At 37.7% G+C, this 18,104-nt stretch overlaps 1 protein-coding gene across 2 annotated transcripts in view; it reads left to right on the forward strand.

Annotated features, from left to right (window-relative positions):
• Nucleotides 1-154: 154 nt before the first annotated feature.
• The window catches only part of PLAG1 (PLAG1 zinc finger), a 51,816-nt gene continuing 33,866 nt past the window's right edge, over nt 155-18,104 (forward strand). For both annotated transcript variants that reach the window (XM_041473677.1, XM_041473678.1), the window contains exon 1: nt 155-344. The gene's annotated coding sequence lies outside the window, so the exon portion shown is untranslated. The remainder of the gene's footprint in view (nt 345-18,104) is intronic.

Here is an 18,104-nt window from a genome sequence, read left to right on the forward strand (position 1 = left end):
GGCGCCGCGCCCGCCCCGGCCGTGAGCGGCGCCTCCTTCCACCAACGGGGCGGGCGGCGCGGGCCGCAGGCGCCGGCGGCGGGGCGCGGCCGCGGCCCTGACTGACTGGGGGAGGCGTCCAACCCGCGGTGCGTGTGGGCGGCGGGCGGTGTGGGCGCGGCGTGTGCGGCAGGCTGGGCTGCACCGCAGCGCATACACTACAATGGCTGCTGGAAAGACGGGAAAGCAAACAATTTCCAGGCCCGCCGCGTCCAGCCCGAAATATGGGGAAAAAATTACAGAAAAATCGGAGAACACTGTAAAGGGTGGAAACGGGGCGCAGAGGGGATGCTGAGGCTCCCGCGGTGAGTCTGCTGCGGGTTTGGGGGGCAGGCGCCGGGGTTTAGCAGGGAAATATCAGGGTTATTTAAATTATGAAGGGGGAGGAGGAGAAGGAGGGGGGAGAGGAGAGAGGAGCAGCGAGCAGTGAGGAAAAGTTTGTGTTAACCATCCCTCCCTTCCATCCCTCTCCCCTCATCTCCCGCAGCCCCCCGCCGCCCCGCGTCGGACCCCCCCGGGGGGAAAAGCAGGGGAGGGGAGCCGAGGCGAGCGGTGCCCCCCCCACCCCCCTTCCCCTCCCTCGGAGGGAGAAAGAGATGATTTTCAGAAAAACCTCTCTCAGGAGTTTCCTCCACTCCTCCCCTCCCTCCCCGCGGCGCTCTGCTGGTTCGCGAGGAGCGGGCGAGGCGGCGGGGCTGCCCGGGGGACGGCAGGAGGGCGCGGGGTGCCCGCCGCCGACCCCCGCGGCGGCCCGGGCCCGGGGCCGCGGGGCAGGGGCAGGGGCAGGAGCGGCGCGGCCGCCCCCTCCCCTCCTCGCCTCTCCGGAGCCTGTGCTGTGAATGCAGTGACAGCGGCGAGAGCGGCGAGAGAGGGAGCGGAAGACATTAGAGACCGCGGTGCCGAAAAATGAGGGAAAAAATTAATATAAATTCGCCCACCGCCTCAAACCGGACAAATTTTGCACAGAAATTTCCCCCGTGGACCCGGCTACCCGTGGGGTGTCCCCCGGACCTGGCGGCTGCGTCTTTGGGGGGATCCGGAGTGACTTTGGGGCACTCGACCCCCCTTTCCCGTCGTTTTTTGGACAAAAGTTTTTTTTTTCGTAATAAAGAAACGAATTTGCCTGCTCTCCCCCTCCGAGTAGCCCAGGAGCTTTTCCCTTCCCCATCGGTGTGTGTTTAGAGAAAAGTGTGAACCCAAGTAAGTGCTGAGTCGTGTTGCATTGGGGAGGGGGGTTTGCTAACTGAAAGCAGGAGAGATCCGGAGAGAGAGAGAGAGAGAGCAGGGACAGCTTGTTGTCAGTATCATAAACAACCAAAATGGAGGGAGAACTGAGGCATATAACAAAATAAAAATCAGAAAAAAATGCCAAAAAATACCTAAAAATCGGGGCTGCTCCCCCTTTTCTTCCTCAAGGTAACAGTATAAAACCCGTGTCTTCCCGAGACCGTTTTAAGGTTTCAGGGAGCAAGGAGTTAATATTTATTATTTTTTTTTGTTGATGAATTCTTTGGAAAGGCAAAAGCCTCTTATAACTCGCCACCGACAATGAGAAAACGTGAAAATCCCTTTCAGGACAGAGAGGTAGGGGGAGATGATGGTGCAGAAAGTGTATAACTTGGGGGTAATGTGGAGTGATCCTAGATAAGATAAATGCTGGATGTGGTGCTTTATAACTTCCTTTTTTAATGCTTTTTTGGTGTGTGTGTTTTTGGGGGATTTGGGGAGATGGGGGCTCTTTTCTTTTCCTCTGTCTTTTTCTTTCCTTTTTTTTTTTTTTTTTTTTTTTTTTTTTTTTTTTTTTTTTTTTCGGACCGGAATGTAATGCTTTTGTAGTGTCACTTTCCTGATCTAATTAGGATGTGTGAGGCAAAGAGTAAACCTTTCCGGTTTATAAAGTGCATTTTCGTTGCCTTTGAATTTCAAGTTTTCTTGGTGGCTCACTCCTGTATTTGAACTGGATTCTTGAGAGTGGTGTAGAGTTGAGCTAATGCTCCATAGGGAGAGCAGAGAGGGCTCGGGGGCAGGGCACCTCTTCTGCGGGTGGTTGCTGATTTCCCTGGCACGTTCAGTTCACCTGTTTGTCTCCTACAAAGAATGTATTCTGCAGTCTCCTCGTTTTATTTATGTGAAATAATGATGCCTCATCTCGCCTCACATTGAAGTTAATGCGAAAGTGCTGCTGATGTTGGTTCCACGTGGGATCAGGGACATAGCAGGGCATTTTAAAGAGACAGCTTCTCTTTTCCTAGGGTTATCATCACCTCTGCAGCACCTCTGCCTCTAGCAGAGGGGTGGTTCGTTGTTTTTTTTTTTCATGGAAAGGTATCAAATCGGCCCTAGCCTGGTAAATTAGGGAAGGATAACAGGAGGAAACGTGCAGAATCGTTGGGATCAAAGCAATTCTTTTGTGTGTAGCAGGTCTTCAGGGGAGTTTTTTTTGGTGTGTTAATTAAAATGCTGTGTTTTGGAGAGTGTTTTTTGGATTGTATGTTGCAGAAATGAAATAGTCTCAGGTTGTTTAATATTAAGATCTAGTGCTGTTCTGCTAGCTGTGAATTCTCTGGGAGGAGATGAATTCCCTGTGTGTAGGGCAATTTCACAGACATTTTGTGAAAGTTGTGAAGTGCATTATTTTTACTTTGAATACGTTCAGTTTTGTTGGGAACATGTGAGTTTGTTCAAAAGTTTATTCTATGCCTAAATCTTCTAAACCATCCCCAAAGGTTTTGAAAATACTGAAAAATAACTGTAGGTTTTAATTGGCTAAAGTAGGGACTCATTGAAAGTACACCTTAGGTGTGTAGTTAAAACATCACTTGGAAGAATTGCCTCTGGCTTTATTTAAAGAGAGAAAAGTAATCCTAACTGTGGTCTGGTGTCATGTATATATGTGCATGTGTGTATGCATGCATGCTTTTAGCATGGGTTCTGGCTGATACTGGTTTTTTTCTTAATTTTTAACTTGTAAATGTTTAACTGTGATGATGTGAAATGCTCTGCTTGTCCCTGTTATCTCCTATGTATTTTCATTTTATTTTTAAATGTCCTATTTTAAAAAATTAGCATCGCCTCTTAACATGGCAATTTGATACCTTTATGAGCAGTTGCAGTGTTGCCTTTACACTTGCTTTGTTTTTGGAGTCTTTGTGCTTAGTTCTAGATTGAAAACTGAGTACAGGTATGCAGTTCTTGAGAGGGGAGATGGGGTACTGAACTTGGATGGAGACTGTTGCAGCACATGTTTTCTGTGGATTTGTGGAAGTTGAGTAGGAGTTGTGATAGCCCTCTGTGTTGAATAGCATGTGCTTGCAAATGATCTGTTCCCTTTCTGCAAGTGTGACCAAAGAAACTTGTTGCCTGGGATAGCCTTGTGGTTAAAGATTTGGGCAGAAATCTCAAAGTTTTCCAGTGACTCACAGTTGTGAAAATTAAATCACATTAACTACTCTTAGGTTAGAAAAAAGGGTCATTAAGGAAGAAATATTAATAATTTTGTATAAAGGAATGATACTGAATGTTTTTCCAAAACTGCCTTTTATGGTTTACAGATCTCTTTTGTAGTTAGTAAGAATTCAGACTTTAAAGTTCCTTTCTGAATATTTCTTAAACTGATCTATTATTTTTATTGACTGAAGTAACATTACCCTGGAATGCATAGAAATTTGATAAATTAATAGCAGTGCACCATATGTTGGTAGTTTTAATGTAGCAGGGCAGATAGACAGATGGTACTAGATGTGCAGAACTAACTTAAATAAACTAGTTAATGGTACTGAGAACTCTTCAAATGCTGCTTCTGTGACCATCAGTATGAAGTGCTTAACATGCCCCTACATTTTTACCTAATTTGGAGCTTTTTAATCATAAATATTTTAATGCTGAAAATAGGTATAGACACTGGTAATAACAATGTGAAAGAAGCAGTGTTGTGGAGTATCTTTCTTGACTTACAGCTGTGTATTACAAAGTAAATTCAGTGTATCCAACCATAGTACAAAATTCAGGATTTAGGGTGGAGAAAGAGGAAAGGGTGTTCTCTCAGAATTTGATACTCTTCTAAACTGGATTTAATTTTAAGGTATAATCCAGATGGAGATGATAATAATAGCAGAAAAAAAATGTTGTTTAGGATTATTTTTTTACAAACTTACTCTTTTGTAGAAAACAGAATTCTTACAGTGATTAAGTGTTTTTTTTAAATAAAAATACAAAGTAACTTTCAAAGCTTGCTTATTCTAAGAGTTAAGATATTCTTCTTTATTATGTATTGGTCTGATTCCATACATGATACAGTTTGATTTTTTCAAGATTTTCTAAAATTAAAACACCTGAGGAAACAAATACTGTGGTCTATTGTTGGTAAAGTGAACCTACTTTTTCTAGGTAAACAGAAGAGGTGTAAATGTATTAAAATCTTTTCTAGAGACTTACCAATCCTATTCAGTAATGTTTAAAAATTAATAACTACAGTATTCTACAACATTAGAAGCAAATACAGGAATCTAAAGTGACATGCATTCAGCTTTCCTTGAATGCTTAGCTCAAATGTGTCTCTTGGTGTGTACTTTTAATTTAGTAATTATCCTGAAAAAATTAGTTTTCAATTTAAAACTTTAGAGATTTAATTTAAGAAACCTTTAAAAAGTTTGTGTAGTTCCAAAAGGCACTGCGTACAAAATGCAGCCACTTCTAATGGTTGTCCATCTCTGCAGCTGGTTAGTCAAAATGGTGCCCTAAAGTCACCTTCTTTCAGGGTATTGCATATGTTTTAAAATTAATGGGTTGAGGAGGGCACTACTCATGTTGTAAATAAACCAGTTTGTAACTGTTCAAGGTTATTTTGTAAAATAGATGTTTTTACTAAACCAAAAGTTTTTAAAATTTTCTGTCGATAACCCTTTATGTTGTTAAAACCAGTTTTTGTGAACAAATACTTTTTGGTAGGGTTCTTGAACAAATTTATATGTTTACCAAGCAGAAATATTCTGGAAAACATGAAATCTGTTCAAGTACTTAGACCATTCTCAAATCAGTATAGACTTAAAAGGAGCTAGCAGTGACCACCACTGAAGTGATAGAGAACTTGCTTTCAAAGAGTTATTCTCCAAATATCTGCTACTACTAAGGATTTAGCTTGCAGAGCTTTTGAAAGAAATGTGCAGTATTTATCCACTGAACTGCTAAGCATCTTTAACTGATTACCAAATGTTTAGGTAGCCTTAAAAAACTATTTAAAAATAATTCAAATATTAAAACAAAGTAACATTTGTATTGATCAAATATAAAATGTTTAAATTTCTGAAGCATTGGAGTGGGTTTTTTTGCAGTTATCTGGGCATTTTGATAATAGACAGTTGTGTATTTTCCTCTAATCTAAAAAACCCCACATCTAGAATTTAATTAAATTTATATTGATTTTTGAATTGTGTGATCTTGTAACTTGAATGTAAAACACTGATTAACTCTCAATATAATCACTTACACAGATGCTTTTTTTTTTTTTTAGTTGTCAAGGAATATAGTGAGCATTTATGTGAAATTGCATAGATTGCAGCTACTAATGCATTTTAAATAAACAGTTGTCCACCAGATATCAAATGCAAAAGATCCTAATTGTATGCAAGTTCACAAAACCTAATATTAAACAGAACTGGTCACCATTACTGCAGATTCAGTTTTATTTTTATTTAGTTGTGTGTTTAAAGTGTTTTCTGTCTACATCTGTGCCACTGTTCACCTGTTATTGTCTCATCTTAGAACAAATAGCAGAAATTAATAGAACTAGAGAGAGTTTTTTGACTTTTGAAAAGATACAGCATGCTTTTTAGAGTAGTTGTGTGCTCACGTTTTAAAGGCTGGGGCCTTCTCATAGGATGTATTAAAATTTTTGATATTTAAATGGACCCTGCATGTCTAGCAAACGGTTACTGTAGGATCATGGCATTAAAATTAGCCACCATATGTGTTAGGGGTTTGAGATGACTGTGTAAGTACATACCTGACAGTGAAGAGTGGGAAAGGATATATAGTTATTCTTATGTTGAAGGAATAAACCAGTTTCTATTATAGCCTTCTCTGTAGCCTTCTCTCTCCTTCCTGCTTCATTGCCTGTCCAGAGTGTAGAGATACCTTGTCAAATGCATTAAAATACATGCCCAGAGTGATGAGCTATTCTATTCATGACCAAATCTGGTGGCTTTTATAGACTTACAGGGGGGCACAAAGAAAATAAAATGTGGCCCAATGGGTATTTGTTTAGAGGAAAGGAAAGAGAGGGGAAAAAACCCCACAGGTCTGAGCTATTATAAAACCAAAAAGTGAGATTAAAAAAACGAATTCAGGCAAGTGTGGGTATAATGCATACAACAGTAGCTCACAACTCTGAAGTAAAATACCTCAAATCAGATTTGAGAAAGTCAAGTGGGAGTCAGGAAAGTAAAACCTAAGAATTGCCATCATATGCAATTAAGAAATAACTATGTAAAGAAACTTGGAAAAATGCAAAAAGTGTCTGTTACAGTAAACTGAATTGCTATAATCTTCTTTTGCACTTAATGTGCTAAATTCCTCTCTCAAGGAAAATATCCCTAGAAATCAGATTAGAAAGTGTTTAAAGGGAATTATTTGTCAGAGTTGTTTTTTCACTTAAGTTAGGATAACTAATAATAATCTCTTCCATATTGCTGTAATAATATTTTATTTGATACAATTTAGCCATACAGATTGCATGTAGGTTTACTTAGGTATTCTGCAGGTAATTTACCAGTAGCCTGACACTGTGTATCTCTAACCCTAAAAGCTTTTCTTTATGGTTGTGAGTCACATCAGATTTGGCAGTCTGCAAGTGTAAAGTATTTCTTAGGAAATAAGATGTGGATTGCTGATTGCTGATTTTGCCTTATGCACATTTACTGTGAATTGCCAAATAACCAAAAAAGAACGAGGCTGTCAGAAAACTTAGCTTCCCTCTTCATGTATTGAGTATGTACTTGTTTTTGCTAGTGCATGAGTTTTCTAAAAAACCCTGCAAATCATCTGATTCTGAGTTAATGAGATCTCTCTATATTACATGTTTGAGCAGCAGAAAGACCCTGTGTACGCAAATCAGATTTTACTGTCTCAAGTGCTTGTCACTTGTAATAAAACTGTTTACTGTGTGGTATATGTATTTATCATGAATGTTACATTTATATGTGGGATAGATACAGACATGTACACATTTTTAGGAGACATTTAGGGACAATATCATGTCTTTTGAATCAGTTGTGGTATAGGAATTTTTTTTTTAAGAGATCTTTTTGAAGGAAAGGCAGAATGAGAGATTCTGGCAGCTTGCTATTAAATTTCAATCAAGCCAGTATAGTTAGTAATAAAACATTTACAAGTTTGTAAATGTTAAGTTTCTTCAAACTCCTACTGTCACGTGTGGAATTTTCATTTATACTATTTTGCATTTACTGCAGCTGCCTACATGCAAGGCTTAGTCATACTGCATTTATCACATGCAAGTATAGATAAAATATAAATATATAAAAGTAAAAATTGCCTGCGGCTGTTCTTATGTTTTCATAAGATGATACATTACAAAGGTGTAAATTTATGGTATTAGCTACCTGCTATCAGTTACTGGTGCTCTTCTCACAAGTACTCTAAGAAGAGTATGAAAGTAAAATAAAACAAATATAAAATATTGTCAGAGTTTTGTGTTCTGTTTAAAAGCTAAACACAGTATTGTTCAAGCTTATTTTGTTCACTGGAAGTTACTGTGATCAATACTTACATAGTACTAGTAGACACGAGGAAATATTGAACCACCTAGCTTAGAGAAGAGCCTAGACATAAATTCCAGTTATTTAAATCCTTAGGCTTTTTTTTATCTGTGATTTGAAGTTTTCTTTTATTCTTTTGAATACTAGGATTGTGCTCAGACTAAACCACTCCTAATTATGCCCCAGCACAAACATATTGCTTATGGCTATATTTTAATCGGTTTCAGAAAAAGTAATAAAAATATTATTGCATCTGTCAAAGGATGGTGTTGCTACATGCTATTTTAAATGGTGTTTAAGTACAGTTATAAGCATACCAGTACAATGAAATCAGTTCTATTCCTAAACAACAAAGTTACATTATTTTTTACTTAAAAAGTTAACCAAGAATCCTAATATGTTAATTATCCTAATTATTCAGGCTGGTTTTAGTATGTGTTGAAATTGCTTTAAAAAGTGTACGTGAAATATTTATATCAAACTTGTTTAATTTCTCATTACTTGTAAAATGTAATGTTTTCCCAGTTATAATTTTAAAGGGTTTTTTGTCTTAGCTGCCTGAGTGTATCCTTTTCTTTTGGATTCACTCTTTTCTGAACTCAGCACTTCTTTAACTTGTTTAGAACTCTTTTATTCTCTCAGAATCTATTTGTGTCTCTTTAAGTTTAGTATTGATAATTTTTGTACTACAAAAATTGTGCCAAGGAGTACTGTGACATTAACTTGAGCTGGTGATGCTACAAATAGAAAAATTGAGTGCAGAGTAATACAGGAAACTTAATCATGATGGTGTCTGGGTGATGGGAATAGTCCCTAACTGGATGAATATTAAACTTCCCTATGAGGAAAAGATGTCAGGTCTTGTCAAATATGTGCTATCATTGTTTCTCATAAGAAAAACCTACTTCTAGTGTCAATTGCTGTAGAAGGCAAACAGAAATCTAGATTATACTTTCAGAAACGTTAAACTGTGAAACAAGTTTCTTGGGGGGAAAAAATGGTTTTAGAGGTCTCCTCTGTATTATTTCACCTTTGAAAACTTGGCCACTTCAGAGTATTTGATAACAAGTAAGTAAAGCCCATATTGAAAAATACATTTAAATTTCTAGTACAGTTTTAATCTATGCATCATGTAAAACAAACTTCTTGCTCTTTATTATACTTAAATATTTGTACTGAAAGGAAAGTGCATTTGAGCAGTTTTTAACTACACTGATTGCTTGTCACTTTGATTGGAGTAGCAAGATACTTTAGTTTTGGGAGGTTGGATATGTGTTATTATTTTCAATTTTTCTGTAGTTTGACTAATAAAACAACTGAACATAAAAAGAAACTGGATCTTTCTTCAATCCTCAAGTGAGAAGACAGATGTGGTCAAAAAGGTGCTCTGGTGACTTAAATCACTGCCCCTCAGTCCTCTCAAAATATTTAAATCATGTGAATTTGTGATATCAGTCACATAGTCGTGTTGCAACCTTGAAACTGATAATATATTCAGTTATCTTGAAATGAACTCCATAATTCTTCATTAGCAAATTAAATTTCCTAAAGGTTTTGTCTGAATAAGAACTTGAGTATTGTGCTGCTTGTTCCATTTTTCATCACGAACCAAACAATAATAAGTCTCTCAACTCTGAGCACAGCCTCCAAGATTTAATGGATACTCTAAATGACTGCTCTTGTCATAGTTTTAGGTGTTAAACTGTGGTTGAAGGTCAAATAATCCCTTCTGCTATGCATCCGAATTTCATCATAAAGGAGGTAGTTTGGTATTTGAAGGTAGTTCTAGTGTGAAAGTTTCATATAGGCAACTTAAAAAAAAGGTAGAAGGCAGGCAGAAATCAGCTGTCAGGTTGCAAGTGCTTTGTAACTGTCTTGTGAAGTATACTTAAATCCCATTTCTTTCTTTTGGATTATAAGACTCATAGTTTGAAGAAGAAGGAGCTTAATTTAGAGCAGTTAAGAACAGTTAAGAAAGAGCTTAACTGTTAGTTCTTCCTTCCCAAATAGATGTAAAATTTGCCACCATTTTGGCTGACAAGAGCCTCTGGAGAGAGACTTCTCATAAGGGTTTGTAGTGATAAGACAAGGAGTAAAACTGGCAGCAGGTACATTTGGGTTTGACATTAGGAAGAAATTCTTTACTGTGAGGGTGGTAAGGCACCAGAACAGGTTGCCCAGAGAAACTCTGCATGTCCCATCCCTCAAGTGTTCCAGGCCAGGTTAGGTGGGCTTTGAGTAACCTGGTCTAGTGAAAGGTGTCCCTGCCCATGGAACTGCATGATCTTTAAGGTACCTTCCAACTCAAACCATTTTACAATTCTATGATATATCCAAACTTCTTGTAACTTGGGCCTTTGTAGGAAGGTTATGAGGTCTCCTGGACAAAGATTGTATTGCCTTTGTGAATTAACTTATGAATTAACTATTACTTAGCAACTTTGTGATTTTGTGATGTGATTTTGTCTTTGGGGGTACATCTGAGAGAATGTAGTCAAAATCACTTCACTCCCTGTGCATGGCAGAGTTCTGACCCACAGAGTGCATGTTATGTCTTCTTGCTTTGAGTATTTTTAGACTGGTTATAAGGGGGTAAAAAAAATTAATCATTTTTTTAACCTCTACTTTCTGCATTTGTCACTTATTTAGGAAGTGTGTTTCTTGATTTTTTTTTTTTAGTATGTTGCAGTGGCTGGCAAAGTTACTGAGTGATCTGAACTATAGAATTTCTAAGTGGAAGAGGGAGATGTTTTCCCATCTGATCTTGACCAGATTATTTGAAAGTTTCCTTTTCTTTTCAACAGTGCTTTGCTGTAAATGAAAACAAATTAAATTAAACAGTTAGTAAAAATGGATGGCCCAGGTTCATCTTGCAAAACTTATTAGAATCTAGTTGGATGCTAACAATTCCTTTCACTGTGGACCTTTGAGATACAAAGCCTGTATTTCATGCTTTCCAAACATCACCATTTCCATCTGTCAAATTCTAGGTAGGTCATTAGTAAATGTATAGTAGTAACTGTATGGTCTGTAATGCCAGCATAATGAACCCGTCTCAGAGGGAGAGATTTGTGTTAAAACTGAAGTGCTTCTCAGGGAGCAAGTGGTATTTCCCCATGATTTTTTTTTTTTTTTTTTTAAATACTGTAACATGCATTTGAGATTTTTTCAGGTGGCACTCATTGAAAGGGATGGTCTTTCAGGTGGGCAAGAAGCAAGCTGTTCAAGGTTTTTTCTAGTAAATAAAAACCAGTATTTTTGTAGCTTCATTCAGAAGCTGGTGGTCATTGAGAGTACATCATGGAACAGTAGAGTCATGTGCTTCTCGGCAGGGGATGCTCTTAATGATGGAACTACAGTGTCCTGAATGTGGAAGGAGCAGACCAGCAGTGAAGGATTGGTTGCTTTCTAAAGTGTGTACAGGGAACTGCTTAATTCTGGCTTTTGCAAATAAATTAATTACTTGGAATAAGATGCTTCCTTTACTTACTGGCATTCTGATTTTTTCCTGAAGTATCAGAAATGGGCACTTAAGGATGATTTTACAAGCCTGTCAACTTGAAAGGGCAATTAATGTAACCACAAATGAAGTTAAAATGTTCAAAAAATATTAAACTGTCTTGAAAGCTAAGAAAAATAACTGCTGTACTAATCTGGTAATATTTTTCAGTGAAGTAAATAATACTTATGTGTCATGAGAGATTAATTTAGCAATAGCTTGGATCCCTCAACAAGAGAATGTTGGTATATTAGTATATTTGTTAATACAATACATAATGTACATAATTTAGAAGATTATAGTTTTTGATAACAAAACCATCATAAGTCAATCACAGAAAAAAATTACATTGTGTCTACATACATTCATAACCTAGATATGCCTGGGTATTCAGAAGCTTCCATGATGATTTCTGGAAGGGGTACAAACACAAAGCTCTTCTGCTACATTCAGATAGTGCATGATAAAGTGCTTTCTAAAGTTAGTGAGTGTTGGTTTGGAGGGTTTACATTCAGAATTAAAAGTGATACGTAGAAAAGTGGTACTGTGCTGACTTAGTAGCACGAATTATTTTAGTCCAGTGTAGAAAGTACATATTATAAAACCTGTATGTGGGTGTTACATGGCTCTGGAATTAACTTTCTAGAAATATGGAAATTACCTAGGAAAACAAGTATTTTGTTTTGTTAGAACTACAGTTTCCCTCTGGTGGATTTGCCTTTAATTGAATTTTGCTCTGTGATTTTTCTTTTTCTTATTATTTGCACAAAATTGTGCTCATGCTCTTTCCCCAAAAAAAAAAAAAAAAAAAAAATACAAATAGTATTGTATTCCTGCTGTGATTATTATGCATAACATCTCTGACTCAGCAGATCGAAAGTTATGTTTACTGGAAAACAGAATTAACATTTTGTAACTTTTTTTAAGAACACTTAAAAACAGCTGTGTCAAAAGAGATTATGTTTTTAACATGCTAATCCACTAAGTCATCATACTTTACTCTCTAGGCAATGTTTTTATTCTAAGCAGCTACCTCTTACAGATCCCATCTGAGAGATTTCAGGATAGCCCAGAAATATACCCATGAACTTAAGTTCTTAAGGAGAGAAATGTCCTCAATAGAATGCATAATACCTTCATTATCAGATTGAAAATATTTTTTTCCAAGAACTGACAGCATGTTTTGGCCTCCTCTAAGAACTTCTGGCTATTGGGGACAAATTGATGATTAAAACTGGCACATGCAAAATTTTTTTTGCAGTGGGAGGGGGTAGTTATTCCTAATTGTGATGGAGAATATTATATTGTGATGACCAAATACTGTACTGAATAGGGAAAAGACAGAGGTGTATGAGAATTTGTGCCAGCTGGATTGGAGACTCTGAGATTCATCTGGATTAGTTGTTTCAATTGCTAATCTTGCCCCATGTTCCTCTGCCACTTTGTTTTCTGAAGTTGTCTTTTCAATGTTTGTAACTGTATACTGTTGCTGAGTAAAGAGTCACACAGACGTGGGAAACAGCAATACTGACTTGGCAGAAAACTCGGTAAAGTGGAAAAAATGCAACAGAAAAATAGAGTTCTGTCCTATCTTTTGACTTCAGAAATCTTAAGTGTTGCTTTTAAGAACAGCATGTATATGTGTGGTAATCTAAAATTTACCTGTATGTTGACTGGCTCTGTGTACACCAAGGACTAGAATTTTTTAGGTAATAAATATCAATACAAGGAATTTGTTTGTATTTAGTTGGATTACAGTGCAAAATTTGCTGAAAGAGCATAGAAGTAACCATTTTCATTTATTTTTTAAATGCTAATTCAGAACGGTACAACATCAGTAAAAAACCTTGTTAGTTGTTACTATGTGATACGCTATTCTGGCTAGTTATGGAGGTCTATTTAATGTTATCTGACAGATTAGAATATTTAACTTGAAAATGTGCTATTGCCTGACTGGCAAGTTGGGACATTGCCTACTGTGATTTCCTACTGGCAAGAAGTCTGTTTTAAGGCAAGCTTGGCCATACTTGAAACTAACAGAGTTAGCAGCGTACCAAACCTTAGCTTTCTTCTTCAGGCCCGCTGAAACATCTTCTGGAATTTGTGCCAGTGTGGTTTTGGACTGTAGAATGTGTAGTGTGTATAGAATGACTGTAGAATGTAGAAGTGTATTTCATACAATGTAAGTCTCCTCAGGTTTGGTGGCATGAGCCCTGTCCATTGATGTGATTCTGTGGGGGTTTTGTTACTCTGGTAGTCAGTAACCACATATGACCAGAGCACAGTACATCGTGGCTTTGATCTCGTCCCTGTATAACCATCTGCAAAGAGCAGTGCTGTAAAGAGACACAGGGAGAATATAGGAAAGAAGGTATTATGTGATGCAGAGAAAAATGAAACATCATCAGGCCTACACTGGTGATGTAGCAATAGTCCAAAGAACTGTCTCCTCGCTGTGCTTTCCTGTGAGGCACTGCACCAAGTAGCATGAGATAGTACTTCCTACATAACACTTAGGGATTATGTTAGTAAATAAAGTATTTTCCACAAGGAGTTATAGGTATTAGCAGGTGCTGCATGGAAGCAGCTATGCCAGTCTTTATGTAAATTGTTTTTAAATAGACACTTGAATATGATGGTGTTCCAAACAGTCACAGTTTAAAATAGTGATAAGGAAGAAGTTGTTGTAAAGTATTTTGTTCTGAAGCTGTGTACTGAATCGTCCTGGCAGACAGAGTTCTTCATTCTTCCAGGGCTGGATTTTCACTGAACAATTAGATGCAGTTACCTACATTTGTACTGATTGCTGAAATTATCCCAACGGGTGTGAGAGGGATAACACTGAAAACTGGTACATAAATCACTTTGTGGAGCTGGGTTGTTAACTGCATTAGTAAAAAAAATGTTCTTTGACTCACCGATTTAAATATAAAAAACCTAAAAACAAATACCTAGAGAGTTTTGTATGTAGTTAGGATAGGGTATTACTCAATTTATATGTATGGCCAGTGCAGAAACAGAGAATGTCTCTAAATTCAGCAAGTGGTGTGTGTTGCTCTAAAGGCAGCAAGTGACTCATGTGACTGTCTTAGCAGCTGGGCAGCAAGATTAGAGAGCTACTATGTACACATTCCCTTACTGAGGGGTCCAAACTATTGCTAAATGAAGTTGTATTACTGCCAGAAAGTGAATAACAGGCATAAGAAAATATAATAAATAAGTGTGTCATCAGGTTAGTGCAGTAGTTATTTCAGATAGTCATTAAAGGGAAAAAAACCCCAAATGCAGCTTTTCCAAGATTCATATTTAAAAGATGTTTGTCCTTTTTTCAGACTCTAACTTCATATGAGATTACATGTGAAGTGTCCCTTTCAATTTTGAGATTTGGAAAAGTCAGCTTGAAATGGCTGTTTCTGACACTGCAAGGAAAAAAAATGAGAATGTTAGTGAGTGAAGGATCTTATTCCAAAGAACTCATTTATTTGTAAAAGTACTAAAAATATGCTTGTATCATGAAGTATTTTGATTTGAACTGAAATTGGCAAAGTGTGTATTTCTTGGTCACTTGCTAATTTGAAGACTTATTCATGATGTTATTCCTCATGTATTTCCTAATTGTAAGAATTTGTGAAGTTTGTTCCAAATTGTCTTTAAGTTTTCCTGGCATGCCAGTATGGATTAGTGGAATATGTATTCTTTTTTTTTCTTTTTTTTCTTACGTTTCCCTAATCTAATTTTGGTTGGTTGTTGGTTTTGTTGGTTTTTTTTTTTTTTTTTTTGCTCAGATTCTTGCTTTTCTTAAGAGAGTTGCTAAACATTTGTGAATGCTTTGTTCTTTAGACATAATGTGTTTACAGTTACACATTGAATTTCAACTATAATTTATGGATTTAAACTGAAAACTGTAACTTTGTCAAACTTATCTTCAGGATTAACCCTTGGGAGAACTCTTTTGAATCTTGAGGACCAGAGAACATACGCTTGACTGTTGCAATCGAGTAAATTGATACAGAAATCAAGATGATGTAAATATGAAGCTCCTTAATGCTATTTTTAGTGTTAACTTTCAGACCATAATTATGTTTTAAAGATGAGAATGTATTTACCAAAGAGGAGCTTTTATATTTTAAAAAGCCAAATCAGACAAGAAGTTGAACTCATGATAAATTCCTTATAGTAAAAGAGGACCAGAAGAATGTGTGTTCCTAGTTATCATCACTCTGTCCCAGTGTCCTGAACAAGGTTAAACTGTTTGTTTGTTATTTTGCTTCAGGTTTTCCGGATTTCTGCTTTCTCTATTTTTCTGTCTAGCAATGACTTGTTTTCTCATCTTGTTGTTCTTTCCTGTTTATTCCAAGTTTCTGCAGCTTTACTCAACAATGGTTTTCAGTTATATCTCTAAGAAAAGATGGAGAGGGCATAAAATAAGATTGCCCAGAGCAGTCAGTGCATCTGAAAACTACCTTCTCCAGGTGGATGATCATTTTAATAATGCTTCCAAACACCTTTATCTGACCTTCTTATTTTTGCACATTTAGATTTCTTCATAATCAAAGCTCTTATTGTTTAGTGTTTTGAAATCTGTGATTTATAGGAAAAGTTTACTTTAGGTTTTGTTTTGAATCATTCTTTCTGAATGTTTCATTACTACTCTTTTTTTAATGTACCCTTTTTCTGTACCAGATTTCTTTTGTATTCTGCTTTCAGTTTTCACTTCCAAATTACTCATCAGTTGCAAAAGAAAAATGTTTCTGCACTTCTTAGTCCGATGATGGTCTGTGAAATAGGATCGCTAGGAAGCAGGAGTGTTTGTGTATTGACAAGTAATTTATAGATAAAGCACTAGCAGATTGTGACCAAGGATATACATACCTGCAAAATATATCGATCCTCTGACTACTTGAATGCTTCACTGAATTCTTGCACGCCGTTCTTAACACATTCCTTGAGGTGAACCATCTGAAATATCCATCTGCCAGCAGGGTTTCAGCTCCTGGGTGTTGCTGCCCTGTGTTGTGTGCCACAGCCACTTCACAGGCTTGGACTTCCTACCCCGGCCCCGATCACCTCCCCCCCGCCCCGCCGCCTCTCCCCAGGGAAGAACTCTGCCATAGTGCAGTTTTGTTGAGCTCTTGTCCTTTCTTCTGCAATGTGCTTTGTTTTGTTAGAGCACCTTTGCACAGATGGAAGAATTATATAAAATAAACAGCTGCCCTGGGAGGATTTTTGCATTAACTTGGACTTTGGCTTGTTTGCTTGTACCTTTCAGAATTACACCCAAAATTTCTTAGCCACAAGTTTGTGCTCCTCCACTGAACTAAAGAGGGAAGTATCTTCTCATAGATTCTAAGGAGGAAAATTCTTAATCCACCTCTAACCAAAAATACAGTGTCACTTTTGATAAATGTAGTATTCAAATGTCCAAGGAGAAGCAGCTGAACAAGATCGGACAAAAATATCTTGTATTTGTATGAGATTGCCTCTTGAAAGCAGTCATGCTTTAAGAAAGGAATAGGAAAGATTCTTTCTTGATATAGTCCTCCTCCCCCTGCTCAGTCTTGCCATTCCATTCTTAGGATTGGGAATTTTCTTGGTGTTTGCTTCTTGGGGCTGTTAGAAAATCATGGATATTTTGAAGGAAGTTGAGGTGGTGTTTCTGATACTATTTGTATCCTTCCGGTGAGAGTTTTGCAGTGTCAACTTGTGGTAGTGTGTGCCACCTGCCCAGTATGCTTTTCTTTGGCAGGAAGGCCTACAAATGAGAAGAAAAAATGGTTTTGGGGAAGTTGGTAATTTATTTTTTTTTTTAAGCCTCAACCTGTGCTCTTTGACAGCATTTCTTAGGGCTAGAGTTGCTGTCTCACCTCTTTTTTCTTGCACTGGGGAGGGCAGGGGGGCGGGGGGAGGGGGCTGGCAAGTTGTCTGGAAGCTGTAAGTTGATCAGAAGAGACTCTTAGCTCTTCAGTTTCAGATGTGATCGTGGTATTTGATTCTCTAAAGAGTTGACGAGCTTCCTGGTGAGGAGAGAGAATTTTAGTAGCTACCTTTGGAAAGCAAGAAATCTTAGCTCTGATGTTGGAGAGAGCAAGCCCTCTGGGGCAAGCTGAAAAGTAAAGCATGGGAAGGTTTGGAGCCTAGATAACTGAAACACTCTTCTCCAGTAACTATAGATACTGTGGTCTTTCACAGGAGAGCAGTGGACAGGAAGAATGTTTGTTTCCAAGCACCGGTGACCGGAGAAGAATAAATAGAACTAAAGGAGGCTCTAGGAGTTGTGTTGCTTTGTTAATGTCTTTAAAAAAAAATAGCATCCATTTTTAGGATTCAGTGTACTAGAGGCTGAAAAGGAAAACACAGCAGGCATCTATCCTTCCCCTGACAAGCTAACAGTATTGCTTGAAAGAGGAGAACTGAGACATGTGGAAAGGAAAGGGAAAAAAGCAGTTAGAGTACTTGCAGTTACATGTGTGTGCACTGTTTAATTTTGTGTGTTAATTTAACAGTATGGCACAACAGAGGCTCAGAAAGCCAAATTATGTTCCTCTCAGTCATCACTGTGGGCACTCCTATGCTATCCTGTTTTTCAGGCCGTGGATCCTTGAAGGCAAATATCCAGTGGGATGCTGGTTCTCAGAGCAGTATGTATCCCACAGATGGGAGTTCACAAGCCAGTTTTCTGGCTGGAAACTTATACATGGATCTTGACAATGGAACATATTTATACAGAGTTCTGGTATGCTCTCTAGCACGTTGGATGTTTTGCTTCAGGCTCTGGATACTTTGAGAAAACCTGC

This window comes from Pyrgilauda ruficollis, unplaced genomic scaffold (genome assembly GCF_017590135.1).
Source record: "Pyrgilauda ruficollis isolate IOZ18807 unplaced genomic scaffold, ASM1759013v1 scaffold30, whole genome shotgun sequence".
Taxonomy (NCBI): Eukaryota; Metazoa; Chordata; class Aves; order Passeriformes; family Passeridae; genus Pyrgilauda; species Pyrgilauda ruficollis.